Source organism: Schistocerca piceifrons, chromosome 1 (assembly GCF_021461385.2).
Source record: "Schistocerca piceifrons isolate TAMUIC-IGC-003096 chromosome 1, iqSchPice1.1, whole genome shotgun sequence".
Classification (NCBI taxonomy): domain Eukaryota; kingdom Metazoa; phylum Arthropoda; class Insecta; order Orthoptera; family Acrididae; genus Schistocerca; species Schistocerca piceifrons.
In genome coordinates, this window is record NC_060138.1 from 285,052,708 (window position 1) to 285,069,789 (window position 17,082).

The window sequence follows — 17,082 nt, forward strand, 5'->3', positions numbered from 1 at the left end:
ATGAAAACACATTAGAGAGAATAGGAGGCGAAGGATACTGCTTCAGTAAGAAGTGTGCTTTGGCCTCTACTGATTCTGACCCTTTTCCTTCAATGCTGCCTCCGTTCCTTCTAGGCACCAATCCTGGGAATGCAGGTGGGGGTGGGGGTGGGAGCAGGGAGAGGCCTCATGATCAGTGTGTCCCCGACCCCCACCCTCCTCCTACTCTCACACACACACACACACACACACACACACACACACACACACACACACAAAAAAAAAAAAATCTTTCAACAGAACACCAGTTATAACTTTTGTGATATGAGCCCGTTGCTCATCACTGCATATTTAAGGTGAGTCATGACCCGCCTATTTAATTAATATTTACAAACCATTAAGATGAGAAAGACTTGTATCAACATGTCCAATCAAGTTAATGATTCAGTTTTTCTGTTCAATATACTGACAAATGACCCAATCATCTTTTACAAGTGTTGATTTTAGATGTGCATAGTATCTCAACTCCAACAACCTAGCCATCACAATACTGTGCAGAAGAACATAAATGTTAACCTAGCTGGTCATCTGGAGATGTGTGTTCCATGATCTCCCTGGCAAAACCTCATAAACCATGTTATGATGAATTGATTTGTACATCACAAAAGATCTTTACAGTAAGAATAGGAGATATATTAACCGTCATTGACAATTTTCACATGTTTGCGAAAACAGTCAAAAAATTGTAACATCTGTTTCTTCATTTATTTATCTACACTTGATTTCCAAGACATATTAAGAGTAGACAGAAGAGATTTTCAAGAGGGCCACAGAGAAAGAGCGAGAAAGAGAAAGTGAGAGAGAGAGAGAGAGAAAATCACAGGTATTTGTCATGCACAAACTGTGTATACTGTTCTAACACAATATATTTTTAAAGAAGGGAAACTCCAGCCTGGAATATCAACAATTATTTTTAAATGTACATAAACATTAGTATTTATTTTTGTCAGTTCCACTGTGCGTTTCAGAAAATGTCTTGTGTTTTTTGAAAATCCAAAAGACATGCCATAGATTTCATTTCATAAATGACAAATTGTGAACAATCTTATCAAATACTCTTAGTGTGATAAATTGTCATTTCCTTTTACATTCAAGTAACCACTATTTCATTCTGCTGTCATAAAGAGCGCCAAAAGAATAGTATGCATGTTATCTTTTTTGTTGACAGGCCTTCTTTTTCGACAGTAGTAGTTATACAACTAATACAGGTTACATATTGTCTTTTGCAACTGTGACAAAAGTCTTATTTATATCATACGCAATTCATATCTTTTGTTTCCTACTTCATTCCTAATGCTTTTTCACATATAGGTGCTCGATTTTTACAACACTTCACTTTCCTGACATTGGATATATTTTTGTTTTACACAACATGAAAACAAAGATATATCCAGTATCAGTAATGTACAATGTTCTAAAAATTGAGCACATGTGTATGGAAGAAAATGAGGAATGAAGAAGGAAGCAAAAAATCTGACCACTGAAGATGCTCTGAAATAAAGTGAAATGTATATTGTCTATGATTTCATTACAGTCTTAAAAAGACTGTTACTTGTGGAATGTGATGCACTATTTCCGTTTGTTTTCATCAGCGAAAGTTACTGAACCTTTAACAAATATTACACATTCCCACCTACTCACAAATCTGAATATAATTAAGTTTCATTTGCCAGAATATTCATTCTAAATCTTTTGAATGTAAGCTAAAATTGTGACAGCAATCATAGGTTTATGAGTAGCATAATTTACTATTATTCTTTTCATAAATGATTTGCTAGGTGTAGTGCAACAAAGAGGCCACTGAAAAAGCTGAGAAACCATTCCTAGAAATACAGAGTAAGCAATGAGAAGATTTTGATAGCAAACTGGAAGGTGAATTCTGTGCCAGACAAAACTGAAGGAAGGAGGGAAGCTATTACCAAGATTGTCGACAGGGGTAGGAAGGTGGCTGGAAAATGAAAACTGGTAGAAATGATGGGAGAAAGAGGAGACAGACAATTGTTGCATACATGAAAAACAAATTTTGATGGCGACCAGTACAAAACGGTTTCTCCAACATGAAGCAGTAATATGCACTTTGATGAGCTTTTAATATTATGCTGGAGATGGCACTGATAATGGCTGACTTAGAGCAAGTTGTGCTGTCTTAGAGCAAGTTGTGCTGTCACAGTCAGGCCTGCCAGTAGTCACAGTTTCACAAGACAGGGCCAATACCTTAACAAAACAGAGAAGGTATTTTGAGCTGATTAGAAACAGCAAAGAGAAAAAGAGTTTCAGGCCACAAATAGTCAAATATCTGTCATCATCAGGAAACCTATGCCTGTTTAGGATAAATTGTGAAAGTAAGTTCTACTCTTTAAAAAAATGTCTCTAACACTCCGAAATTTTCTCAGGTTTGTCTACAATAAATAGATTCCAACACAGCAAATGCAAGCTTACTAAGAATCAAAAGGAAAAAGTCATAAAAATGTAACTTTAAAATTCACATAAATCTAACAAATCTTCATCAAAACATGCAGAAAAAAAGTATATCAACTGCAAGTTTACTTTCAGTCTTTAATAGCACAGCAGTATGCATCAAACAACAATGCTGCAGATGGACAAAAACTCAGCATACAATATTATCTTTCTACGAAAAGATCACCTGTTATTGTAGAAACTCCTTACATGGTCGGGGAATATGCGTTTGTATGACTACCTCCCCCCCCCCCCCCCCCTTTCCCCCCAATCCAACCCAAAAATGATTGTGGTATCCAGATATACAAATTCTAGAGATGACATCAGCACTATTGTCATAAATATTCTTCACATTTCTAGCATGTCGTACCTGGTCAACAGTACAACAATGGTAAATAAAACTTCACATCAATAATTATGTATACACTTATAAATAGACAGGGAACATTGTGATTTGTCTGAAACAGATCTTGAACTTTCAGATCATTTCTGCAAAACAATAAAAGTAACAGTTGGTTTTGGGAAATTCCACCAAATTTCATACCTAACACTGAGGTTTTACAAATTTTAAGACTCAGATTTGTACTGAAAATCTAAAACTGGACTAAGTGTACATAAAAAAAACAATGTAAATGTAAAGCTCTCTAAAATGGAATTCTGATTAATTCACTAATATACACATCAGTAACAATGTTCAGTTCAAACAGCCAGATAACACACATTAGAAAGTTCTGTCAGACCCTTAAATATTAGACTGGTACACAAGTTTGGAGCATTTTTCTATAAGTTTAATAAAACAGATACACATAACAGAGCCTTAAGTCATCAATAATATATTCTTTTACACTATTTACAACAGTCTGCCCATACTAGGGTAACTTTTCGATTCTGTGACTGTAGGAATCACATGGTTTTGAGGCAAAAAAGTCATTGAGCCATGTTTGGAGCACAGTTTCATCCAGAAAGGAAGTTCCTTGGAGGTTGTTCAATAGACAGCAGAAAACATGAAACTCTGAGGCCGCAAGATTAGATTAATAATGCTGGTGCAGAATGATTTAAACCAACTCCTGTATAGTGTCTTTTGCCAGTCTAGCAGAATGTGGGTGGGTGTTATCATGGAGTAGCATCACTTTTTGGAGTCTTCCTTGTAGTCGTTCTTGGACTGCATCTGCAAAACATCTCAGTCATTGACAATAAATGTCAGTAGTGATGGTTACACCTCAGGGAAGAAATTCATAGTACAACATCATTGTTCCACCAGATGCATAACCACACTTGCCCCAAGTTTCCCCAACTGAAATTTTCTAAGATTTCCCTATTTCCAGACAAGTTCTAGCATTTTTCCCTGATAAATTTTGAGATCTCAAGGTAAAGTAAAAATATAAGTTGACAAAAAATGTTAGATGGAGAAAGCAAACCACATGGTATATGTGTTTCATTAAGACCACTGTTGTTATTTTATTTCAATAAAACAAAATACATTTGGTGACAAAAATACACATTTCCTTGGAGTCGCAAGACAGATTTAAAATACCTTTACTGATTTCAGAAAGAACCTCAGAAAACATAGGTGTCTTGAAAGAAGTGTATAAGGCAGGAAAGAGTTGTGTAAGCCAACACTATAGGTGACCACCAATCACATGTTGGTTCTACTACATCCGTTATTGTCAGTTATCACCCACTGTGTTATGTTTATTATTTTACAGGTATTGCGTGATTTTTCTTTCAAGAAATATCTGAGTACATAGCATACAAACTGCCAGCGACTGCCACAATTTTCTTCTTATCATCCATACTTTCTATTATATAAACTACTTTCGAGGAGCCAAAATGTACTATAATAAATAAAATGTCTATAAAATGCCACACTGTAAAACTACTTGCGGTGAGACAGCCGCAATTCCTGAAATCCATCACCTGTGGCTTCTGGCCTGTCGTGGAGCACCCAATCCCAGGTCCATGGAAAAATCACATAAATCCACCGCATTATGCCACACAAAAATAGATCCAGCCTGCAGGCATATCAGTGAGACTAGATCCAATGGGCAGGGCTTGGACATTAGTGGGAAACAATGGATTTCAGATTGGCAGAAATGGCCTGCAGTTATGGCCCATCATGAGAGTCCACTCGTGTAGCCAGTTAATCACATGTCACAGACACCATGTTGATGAAATAAGACTACAGATAACTCGCCCTGATACTCTGAGAATCAGGTACAAATAAGGATAGGTAGCAATTCACCAAAAAGAATATTGCTGAGCTGCAGACAGGCATGTAGAAAAGACAACTACACTCTCACAACTAAATTTTCAGCCATAGCCTTTGTCAGAAAATGAGAGCACATACATAATCACACAATCTCTCAGACACAACTCGTGCACACCTGACCGACGTCTCTGACCACTGAGAATCAGAGCCAAACAAACCACTGCCTCTCATCTGCAGCTGCTAGGCTAGCGACAAGAAGTGGTGGCAGCACTGACTGCGAGCTGAGAGGAGTGGTAGGAAGGGGAGAAGCAGTAAGAATGAGGGAGTAGGGAAGCGGCACCCAGCTAGCTATGATGCATGATATCTCATAAACAAACCATTTCATCTGCTGAGACAACAACGAGATTTTTCCAGTGTTTTTTTTCAAATTTCCCTGACATGTTTGAACTTCCCTGATTTCCAGAACTTGTGGCAACCATGATAACATTTTCTTTTGTGGGTGGGTCAGGTCATTGTACCAGGAGATGGTGTTTTGTTTTGGCTCAATCATTCAACCTCTTATCATCACCAGTCATGATACAGTACAGGAATGGTTGGTATGGTTCATGAGCCAATTGATGACAAAAAAGCAGAGATACACATATGGGCTGCCATTGATTTTTGTGATTTTGGCTTAAAGCACGCAGTACCCATACACCCAAGTTTTGAACTTTCCTCACTGGATGCAAATTTTTCACAATGGTGGAATGATCACAGTTCATCACATTTGCCAGTTCTTCAGTACACTGATGTGGAGCATTGTGGATTATTGCATTCTTGAATGTGGAGAGTCACTAATGTCAAAACTATCCTCTTTAAAACGAGAAAACAATTTCCTTGCCGTGCTCTCTCTACCATGCTCTCTCCAATGGCATTATCCCCATACATGGGACAAATGTTTCTGGCTACCTCCACTGCTTTTGCCCCTCTACTGAACTCAAATGGAAGAACATGTCAGAAATGTTCCTATTTCTTCATTTGGCACACCATTTTCTAGTGTCCACATCTTCATCCACTGACTACAAATGATAAAACAGAAAAAAGTAAACTCAAAGAGCAACAGGGAACTTAAATAAAGAATGACAACTGATAAAAAAAACCACAGCAAGTGGACCGTACCAACATGCAAAACAAACACGCTATGATTTTGTGCACCAACCTAATATTTAGGCACCAAAACACGAAAGGAGCCATTCTGAGACACAGTCCCCAATTTTTAATCATGTTAAAGATTGCAACAATTCATAAAAAATAAAATAAAATAAATTTAATGCTGAAAATAAAAGCAAAGCTGTCAGGATGGCATAAAGCAGGAAAAACAAATAGATATATAAAAGTTTAAAGGCTGAAGATAATTTACAACAATTAATAACCAATAGGAGGCATAAAAATGTGTAAACACGTATTTTTCCAGTATTGTAGAGAAATTAAAATTATAATACTGACAAATGCATGTATTTTTCAAACAAAATAAAAATAATGATAATAATAATGCAATAAGTACAGTGGCAGTGTCACCCAACATGGAGAAAAGAAGCAGAGTATCATGAAAAAAAAAAAAAAAAAAAAAAAAAAGGCAATATGCATAAATGAAGACCAATCAGATAAGATAATAAACTGTCCCTCACTCCAAGAAGAGAGAGAACAATACAAACATCTATCTGTGGTGCCATCATTCTCAAAAGTAACAAACACATCCAATGAAGGGTTTCACAGCTAGTGTTTAGCTCCGTGAAGACATTCTTTTTATGGGAATTAAGCCATGTTCGAAAGTATGTTTCTAAAAAAAAAATCATCTCTTCAACAGAAGACATCCTCAGAGATAAAGATTTACTGATACTTAATTTTCAAGTTTAAAGTCCTTTTGCTAGACGAAGCTGCTGGACTGTTTATTAATAACCATGCAATGGTCGACTTGTGATGTTATTTGCCCACTGCAAAACTTGTGAAGTCACACCAATGTGTGTTCTTTAACTTGTACAGCAGAAGAGTTGTCACTGTTTGCTGCACTTAACAATAAAGCTCACAACTTGTCTAGTTACACTCATGCCCCCTCTTCTCTTAAAGCTGTTTTTGTGCTACTTAATTCCTATGGGCTCTGTGTACAGCCTAGTATAGTAATGACTGGACCTTGATAATATTTTAGGGTGAAAAAATCAAATTTCGTAGTTCCTGGTCCCAGTGCATGATCTGCTACTGCCAATTTATCAAATTTGCCCAGACGACAACTGAACTGACAACAACTGAACTTGTGTTATTTAAGACAGATGATTATGCTTTTTTGTAAGTATCTTTGTTCACTTGACTAATTTAAAATATATTTTGTCTAATTCTGCTATTGCAAGTTGGGTGTAAAACCTTTGAAGCATTCACACTCACACTTTTCTTGTTGGTTTAAATACTGTGTCAATACCGCTATCCCATTAGAACTTTACTGATGCAATCTCCATCCTTCTTCACATATGGGAAGAAAACTTTTCTTCTAGCTGATTCTTTTTTGCCAGAAGTTCCATACCTTTTCATGATTTAGTGTTTGCTTAATTTTTCATCAGAGTAACCACTTCTTCTGAAACAAATTCGTAAGGGATGGAGCTCCTCCTCCAAGTGGCTTACAGATTCTTCAGGCCTGATCTACCAATGTCTTAATTACTCCTCTTTTGTGCTTGGGATGAAGACTGGAATTTTTGTCAAGGTACCTATCTACCCATATGAGTGGGCTTTCTGTAGACTTCTATGTACTTTTACATCTAAAAATAAATCTGACCTCTTTTCTCTTTTCCCACTGTGAACATATTACACTGCCTGACAAAAAAGTGAAGCACCCAGAAGGAGAAGAGGAAACAAAATGAAACTTAACCATTTGGGTGGGTACGTGATGCTATGTCATCAGGAATGAAATTGAGTAAAATTAACAAAGAACTTCACATTATGAGCCTACTTATCAGTATGACGATGCACCCATCTGACCAGGATGTGTACTGATTCAGTTGAGAAGGGTATTACAAAGCAGTTGTAGTCTCTCCTGAGACAATATGGAAACTGGTTCTCGATATCCTTGATACTGACACTGGGATGGATTTAACATCTGAGCTCGTCCCACACATTACTGTATTTCAGAGATAGAGCTGGGAACCTTACTGGCCATGGGAGTACGCCAACAGGAAGTGTTGGGGAGTGAGTACCAGGTCATTCGCATTGTAAAGCCCAGTGCAGGGTTGGCTCAGGTGACTGACAGCATAAGGGAGCTATGTACGAATTTTACAAAGGAGGATCAGGTAGTGATAGTGGGTGGAGAAGGGAACAGTCTTGATAGGGACAAGGAATATTATGTGGGTGGTGACCTGGTAAAGATGGCTACTCAAACTGGTGGCACTAATGTGCATTTCGTGCAACTGTTTCAGCATCATGTTAGGCCTCATCTTAATGCATCTGTTAGGCTTGCTAACATGGGATTGAGGAGTGCGCTGATGGCAGAGGGCATGTTTCACATCTCATTGGTGCCAGTTGGGTCTATCAGTAGATTGGGTTTCACTTGGCATGGCCTGCACCTAAATAGGTATGGGAAGGGAAGGCTGACAAAGCTTATAGGTGACAGTGTAAGGGATGGTGGTGGGATCACTCATGGAAAAATTCCTGTAGTAGTTGGTGTCAGAGCTGCACCTTTCTTAGATTGAAGTCAGCTGACAGGTATACCAGCTTAAAGGAAGTCCCTCTAAGGGATCACCTTCAGGGGATGTCATGTTTCCACGTAGAGAAGGAATTAGCATATTTCATCAAAATATAAGAGGTATTAGAGATAAAATTAGTGAACTGCTTATAGATTGAAATTATTGGATGTCAGAGCACCACTTAAATAAGACAGTTCAGAGGCTTCCTTTACCAGGATACAGATTAGCTGGCTATTTTTCAAAGAGTTCCTTGTGGGGTGGGAGAGTGGCTATGTAAAAAAAAAAAAAAAAAGTATTCCATTCGAGTCCATAGATGTATCACAGCACAGCAATGGACAGAAATTTGAATGTTGTGCAGAGGCAGTTGAATTTAGTGAAGCTAAACTAAGTGTTGTTGTTTATAGGTCCCGTAACTCTGACTTCAGAGCATTTCTGCTCAAGCTAGAGAGGGTTCTTGATTCACTTTGAAGGAAGTACCAGAAATTATTTATATGTGGTGACTTCAGTATAAATTTTGTACATGATGGTGCAAGGAAAAGGAAGTTGGTAGATCTCCTAAATTCATATGATCTGATGCAAACTGTGTTTTTTCAAACTAGGGTGCAGGGGAACAGTAGCACAGTCACAGACAATATTTTTATTCATTTTTCATTACTAGATGGGCAATCTGTCAGTAAAAGGGTGAATGGCCTTTCAGACCATGGTGCACAAATTTTAACACTAAAAGGCTTTTGTAGTTGAACAAATGTCACATACAGTTCCAATGTATGTACAAAAGTTAATCCAACAGCAATAGAGAGTTTTTTAAACCTTGTCAAGGAAGAAGAGTGGCAGGATGTTTGTAGTGCTGATAGCATAGATGATAAATATAATGCTTTCCTAAACACATTTCTCATGCTCTTTGAGAGTTGCTTTCCATTAGAATATTCTAAATGGCTTCCTAGCAGTAGTAGGCAGCCCGAGTGGCTGGCTAGTGGGATAAGAATATCATGTAGAACAAAGCAGGAATTATATCAAAATGTTAGAAGTAGTCACAATCAAGCTACAGTAGCCCTTTACAAACAGTACTGTAAGGTGCTTAAAAATGTTATTAAGAAGGCAAAGAGTACGTGGTATGCAAATAGAATAGCTAATTCACATAATAAAATTAAAACCATATGGTCAGTTGCGAAGGAAGTGTCAGGTCAGCAGCACAAGGTCGACGATGTGAAGTCAGTTTGTAGTAAAATTATTTCTGTTACTGATAAATCAGATATATGTGCAGTATTTAACAATCATTTTCTGAGCATTGCTGGTGAATTAAATAAAAACTTAGTTTCTACAAGGAATCATATAATTTTCTTGGCAAATGCCTTTCCCAGATTGTTGTCTGAAATACTCCTCTGTGATTCAGACAAGGGGGAGATTGAGTCAACAATTAAATCACTGAAGACTAAGGACTATCATGGTGTGATTGAGTGCCTAGCAGAATATTAAAGTGCTGTGCTGTGCACATGTTAGCTCTATATTTAGCCATATTTGTAATTTTTCCTTCAGGAATGGTCAGTTTCCTGAACATTAAAGCACTCAGTAGTAAAGCCGCTTTATAAAAAGGGAGAAAGGGATAATGTAGATAATTTTAGACCTATTTCTATGCCATCAGTGTTTGCTACAGTCATTGAAAAGGCTGTGTACGTAAGGATAACTGATCATTTTATACCACACAATTTGCTATCAAATGTAAAGTTCAGATTTAGAAGTCGTTTAACAACTGAAAATGCTATACTCTCTTTTCTCTGAGAGGTACTGGACAGGTTAAACTAAAGGTTTTGAACGATAGGCATATTTTTTTATGTAACTAAGGCATTTGATTGTGTTGATCACAAAATATTGCTCCAGAAGTTGGACCATTACGGACTTATTCATCTCTTACTTTAGCAACATACAGCAAAAGGTTGACAATGGCTATGATGTGGGATCTGAGCAGGGTATGGTCAAGTGGGGGTGCCTCAGGGATCGGTATTGGGGCCACTCCTGTTCCTTATTTATGTAAATGATATGCCCTCTAGTATTACGAGTAACTCTAAAATATTTCTATTTGCTGATGACACTAGCTTGGTAGTAAAAGGATGTTGTATGCAACATTGGCTCAGTTTCAAATAGTGCAGTTCATGACATAACTTCATGGCTTGTAGAAAATAAACTAACACTACATCACAGTAAGACTCAGTTTTTACAATTTCTAACACGCAATTCAACAAAACCTGTCGTCTTAGTTTCACAAAATTGGCACATGATTAGTAAAACTGAACAGTTCAAATTTCTAGGTGTTCAGATAGATAGTAAACTGTTGTGGAAAGCCCACGTTCAGGATCTTGTTTAAAGATTTAATGCTTCAATTTTTACTATTCGAACGGTATCTGAAGTGAGTGGTCATTCGACACAAAAATTTGTGTACTTTGCTTATTTTCATTCGCTTATGTTGTATGGTATTACATTTTGGGGTAACTCTTGCCATTGTAAAAGGATATTTTTGTCTCAGAAATGGGCAGTTCAGGCAATAAGTGGTATAAGTTCACAAACCTCTTGTCAACTTGTCAACCCCTGTTCACAAGTCTAGGTACTTTGACATTGGTCCCCCCCTCTCTCTCTCTCTCTCTCTCTCTCTCTCTCTCTCTCTCTCTCTCTCTCTCCCAATATTAGCTTATTGCCAAGAATAAGCAGCTTTCACTCAGTTAATACTCGGCAGAAATCAAACCTGCACTTGGATCAGACTTCCTTAAGTCTTCTGCAGAAAGGTGTGCAGTATACTGCTGCATCCATTTTCAATACACTACCACTTGAATTCAAAAATCTTAGCAGCAATCCACGTGCTTCAAATCGAAACTGAAGAGTTTCGTCATGGTCATTCCTTCTATTCTGTCTAGGAGTTCTTTGAAAAATTAAGCTGATTCTTCTTGTATTGTTGATTGCATTGACAAACTTATGGACTGACTTTTTTTGGGTTCATAAACATTTCATTTTTATCTGATATTACTTTTATGTTGTTGTTTCATGTACTGACACATTCCATGACCTAGGAGACTTGCTCCTCAATCTGGTTCTACAGAACTTGATGTGTAAACAAATAAGTAAGTACATAAATAACAGTTCACAGACACATGTGCTTTGTGTGGACCAGCATCAGCTTGTTGAAAAATGTCACCACAATACCATCACCTGAGAGGTAATACACGAGGACACTGGATGTTCGTTATGTACCACTGCATTGTCACAGTGACCTGAAGTTGTACCTGGTGGCTCTCCACAATATTATGATAGGACTAACACTACTGCGCCTCTCCAAAACATTGGAACAATGGGATCTCTCCCCAGATCAACACCACACTCACTGACGATGGTCACCTGGGCAGTGCAGCAGCAGTCTATCTTCCTTCTCACAGCACCCCTTCAAACACAGGTGTTTGTGTTTTGGTGTTAATGGCAGCCTATGCTTGGGATAGTAATTCCCTAGTCCAGCTGCTGGTAATTTCTGACAAATGGTGCACTATGTCACAGAATGTTAGGTGTCCATTACATGTTCTGCAATGGCAGGTGGAGATGTGAAAGGATTACAGTGTTCTTGGCATAGTACACTGTTTCTCCCTTGAGGATGATGCTGCATATTAAGAAAATGCAGTGGCTGAAAGGCAAAGAAAAGAAACCAGAACAAAGAAGTTTTTTAGAACACACCCAGAGAGCAAAGGAGATGCTACAGGTAGGGCATTGGATTAGGTGTTGGCCAGAAATGTTATGTAGACTCAGGAAGTATCATGTAAGCTCAAGTGATGCAGCCGCAAGGTGTGGTAAGGTGTTGGTGGGGCCATATATGATCACACATGAGGCCCAAAGGGCGGTGGCTGGAAGTGCTACTGTGGAAGGCGCTATGTGGTCTGCGGCATAGTATATAGGTGCAGCCAATCATGCCCAATGTGGAGATCAGTTCAGGCAACCATCCAGTACGGACATCTGTGTACGTCAGGCCCCAGGGCCTGGACTTTCAGTATTTGTTCTGTCTCTGCTTGCGACCACACGTAGCCGCGTGTTTCCCTCAAAGAAAATTTTAAAATTGGATTTTCATTCAAGCCATTTATTCACTTTTTGCTCAGACGAGCATTAAAACTTGTTGTTGTTCAAGTCTTGTCTTTTGTTCATGTGTTTCTCAATTGAGTTCCGTAACTCATTCAAACTATTCAGTTAGCCATCTCCAATTTAGCTAACCAGACAAACCTTAGCTAACCAGACAAATCTTAGCTAACCAGACAAACCTTAGCTAACCAGACAAACCTTAGCCAACCAGATAAACCTTAGGCAACCAGATAAAACTTCATCTGCCTCCTATGTCATTAAGCATATAGCCAACACACGATGAAATAATGTGCCTGCCTTCTTCCACCCATGTAGCCCAACATCGGACCACTGTCACATCCGAATGCTCCAGAAATCTGGATCTGCACAATTTGATCAGCTGCCAAAATAAAGATCCATAGTGACAATGCTTTCAAACTCTGTCAGGTGCTCAACATCTGACCCAGTTCACACCCCTTATACACTCTACAAGGTCTCGCAACAACACAACACATCAGCAACATTAATCCACTCTCTTTACCACTCTAGCTGTCACAGAGAATCACAACTCTAATAGTTTACATATCTGCCAATGTTATGCATATGTGGAAAGTTACGGTGACATAGGACTATGTCTTATGGGTGCTTTACTTTTTTTTCGTCAGGCAATGTAGAATTAATATACATCAGAAAATACGGGAATTTTGAGAGTTAATTTTCTATGTAAGACCATACAACAAGTGTCATCAACATAACAAAACCAAGAAGTGTGTTTCTAGTTGGCCATGTGAAGGGTTTCTTTTTCCAAATTTTACCATATGGATATCTGTTGTAACAGTGCTGAGTAGGTTCCTCATAGCCATGTCATCAGATTGCTTATTGAATTTGTTTCACACTGAAAGTAAGTTAATGCGAGGCAGTGTTTAAAGTGATTTTCCATATCCTTTGCACAAATACACTCTGTGACATTCTTCGTTCAGAAGCATCATAGTAAATGGTCATACAACATCGAAACATGACAATGTCTCTTGGACTCAACCTGAGAGATACCGATTTTCTGATAAAGTTAGCAAAATCTTTAACATAATTGTCAGTTTTCACTTCAAACAGTTGTAACAGAGCAAACTAGTGTTTGGCAACCCCAAAATGTTGGGCAACTGATAGCAATGCGCAGTACCAATAAACAAGTGGGCAGCTTTCAAGTAGCTAAACAAGTTTACATTTGAAAATTAGCAAACTATGTCTTTGTAGCCTGTGAGGATATCTCCACAAAAGGAGATCAACATCGGGTACTGAAACATATCTTAGACTATAGCCTAATGCCCGTAAATTCCGTGTAAATACTGGTCATGAAAGCCTGCACTGTATGATCATATGTCTTTTGTGACAAGAAAAATGTTGAAAGCTTTTAAAGATGCTCAGAAGAAGAGATCTCATTTACTTAGTTCTCTCATCTTTCTGGTATGATGCAGAGATGCATCAATAAGATCAACCTCTTTTTGAGAATGATGAGAAACCCATTTTTATCAGTGACAGATCAAATCTACAATTAATTCCACAAAGTCAACGCTACTCTAAGAGAACACCCATGATGCACAATATGACCTGGCCTACGTGAAATGTAAGTCAATGGAGCTACAGATTTTCCATAGTAAAAAGTTGAGATGTGATATTTGAGGCAAGACCAACAGCTTAACATACTGAACTATGGAAGTGGATTGTGCAAAAACAATTAATAGCCAAAGAAGAATTCTGATGGTCTCAGAAACAAGAGTGTTACTATCCTATCTGCAGATATAGGTCATACGATTATTAATAGGTCACACAGATGCTGTCTAAGAATAAAGAAATCGAACTTGAAAATAAGAGAAATTATCCATTTCCACTACCCATAATTTCCAACAGAACAAATGTCGCTAATACTGACCCTGGTACAGGTATATTATCTACACCAGCTGCACATGAAATAAAAGTGGAATCAGCCAGGATATACCTCAGTAACATAATACATAACTGTACATTTATAAATGTGAGGAAAATAATCTCTATAAGGTTTCATTTGGGATAAAGACATTCTTAGTCCTCCAGTGGATAAGCATAATGCTCCAGTGTTAATGGGGAAAGAAGACTAGTGCAGTAAAATCTAGTACGCATTAAAACAAATGTGGTGGTGGTGGTGGTGGTAGGGGAGGGGGGGCAGAGGGAGGGAGGGAGATGGAAAGAGGGGGAGGGGGCGGAGGGTGGGAGGGAGGGAGGGAGGGAGGGAGGGAGGGAGGGAGGGAGAGGGAAAGAGGGGGAGGGGGGGAGAGAGGGGGGAGAGAGAGAGAGAGAGAGAGAGAGAGAGAGAGAGAGAGAGAGAGAGAGAGCACACTTACAGGATATCTCACAACTTCTGTGATTAGTTAACGAACAAATTAATAAAATCCTATCAGATTTCTCCAAATTAACATGAAGTTTCTAATAAAATAGGAATCACTGTCACCAAAACTGTGTAGTTTACATAAAAATTATAAACATGGCATTCCACTACGATCCAATGTTAATGCAATGTGAATACAGTGTCCATCAGGAAGCCACTGAAGTTCTTATTTTCAAGATGTCCAAATTATTTACAAGCTACATTATTACAAGATAAAAATGGAAAATCCAGAATGGAATGTAACAATATCATGAGAAGGAAATTTGCTACTCACCATATAGTGGAGATGCTGAGTTGCAGATAGGCACAGCAAAAAGACTCTCAAGACTCTCACAATTATAGCTTTTGGCTGTTAATACATTCGTCAACAATAGACAAACACGAATGTGTACACACGCACGCATGCAAGCACATACACGTGCACGGGCATGCATACCCGGGCGCGCGCGCACACACACACACACACACACACAAAAATAAGTGTGTGTGTGTGTGTGTGTGTGTGTGTGTGTGTGTGTGTGTGTGTGTGTGTGTGTGGGCGCGCGCGCATGCAAGCATGCACGCGTAATTCTGTCTACTGTTGACGAAGACATTAACAGCTGAAAGCTATAATTTCGAGAGTCTTTTTGTTGTGCCTATCTGCGACTCAGCATTTCTGCCATATGGTGAGTGGCAACTTTCCTTCTCATAGTATTATTACAAGATATTATGACCAATGACAGGAAAGACTACATAAGGAGGAAGTTCTCTTAATACACAGGACAATCAAAATGATTAACTAGTGTTGACAGCAACTAAAATGTATGATGCTTCGTAACACATTGTTGTTGACGCAAGCTATGTTATCTTTCGCTCTGTGCAGTCTGTGTGCCGAAGCTGCAGAGATGGCCCATACCAGCTATAAGTGGAGTCGGTTGTGAACCTATGAACAGAAAGGACGTGAAGTGATACTGAACTGACTGGAAGCTGGCAGTGTGAGCTCCAAGCATTACTATACCATAAACGACATGTGGCGGCACAGTGGCATGATTGTTTATGACAGCACTTGCAGTAGACAGTTGGTCTATCTGTACAGGAATTAGGATTAGTAGCTTGCGCTGTGGATGTTCCAAACCAAGCCTCTCAACAAAACCTTGACATATTGATCTGAGAATACTCCAATATCCAGTAGGCAACATTTTGTGGATAGATACGCTCTACTCAATGAAATATAGAATACAAATCATATATTCTTGCTGTTGCCAACAGTGGATTCCATATGTGATTCAGGTGGGTAAACTCACCATAGCTCATGGAATTGGAACTGCCAGTGTGTCCTGAGGGTTCATTTCTAAAAACATGGTGTTTTGGCTTGGGCATGTGAACTAGATCGGACCCCAGCTGGCTCCATTCCAACTTGGTTATAGTCACTACAGATGCAGCTAAGTAGGCTCATAGTGCTTGTTGGTGCTGTGGGTGTGGCATGTGTGTGTAGGATATGGCCCATTCGTAATAAGTGATCTACTGGCAAAAAAAAAATAAACTCAGAGATTACTGTACTATACTTATCTAACATTCTGAACCATAGAAGGAGGAGTGTGGGGGAGGGAGGGGGAGGGGGGGAGGAGAGGCAGGCACGAAGTGAAGTGCTATATTAGTCTTCAGTCTTTAATTTAAAAAAGTACTACTTGTTATTAAATACATGTGACAGGTTATACAATATAAGATGATGATTTGGAGGTTTGAAAATTAAGTGGCACTCCACATGCTAGATGCTTTATGTACTGTTATTTTAAGTTGTTTTCCTTCTTTATGCCAATCAAACATTAAACTCTGAGAGAGGAGGGTGGTGTTTAAAGCCGTATTCTCCTGCACATACTAACCCTTTCATGAAGTATTATTTGATTGTTCACTAGCGTACCTTCTTTTGTTAAGACACCAAACCTGGAGTATGTTATTAAGAAACGAACTATTTCAATTATGTGAGTAGAAGGAATGTCATTTTCACATGTGTGAATTCTTAGTAGCTCTAGGGATTATATAAGGGGCATTCAAAAGGAAACGAGCTGGAGGCATAATTGCAGAAACCAGTAGCTGTATGTTAGAAGTATTGATCCTGGCTGTTGAGACACTTGTCTCACTGTGACACAAGGCAGTGAATGGCTGTCTCATAAAATTCCTGGGTC

The 17,082-nt window shown here is 38.6% G+C and overlaps 1 protein-coding gene across 2 annotated transcripts in view; it reads right to left on the reverse strand.

Annotated features, from left to right (window-relative positions):
• Positions 1-17,082, reverse strand: part of LOC124789278 (Hermansky-Pudlak syndrome 1 protein homolog) — a 151,409-nt gene that overhangs the window by 76,227 nt on the left and 58,100 nt on the right. The gene's annotated exons all lie outside the window — the stretch shown is intronic.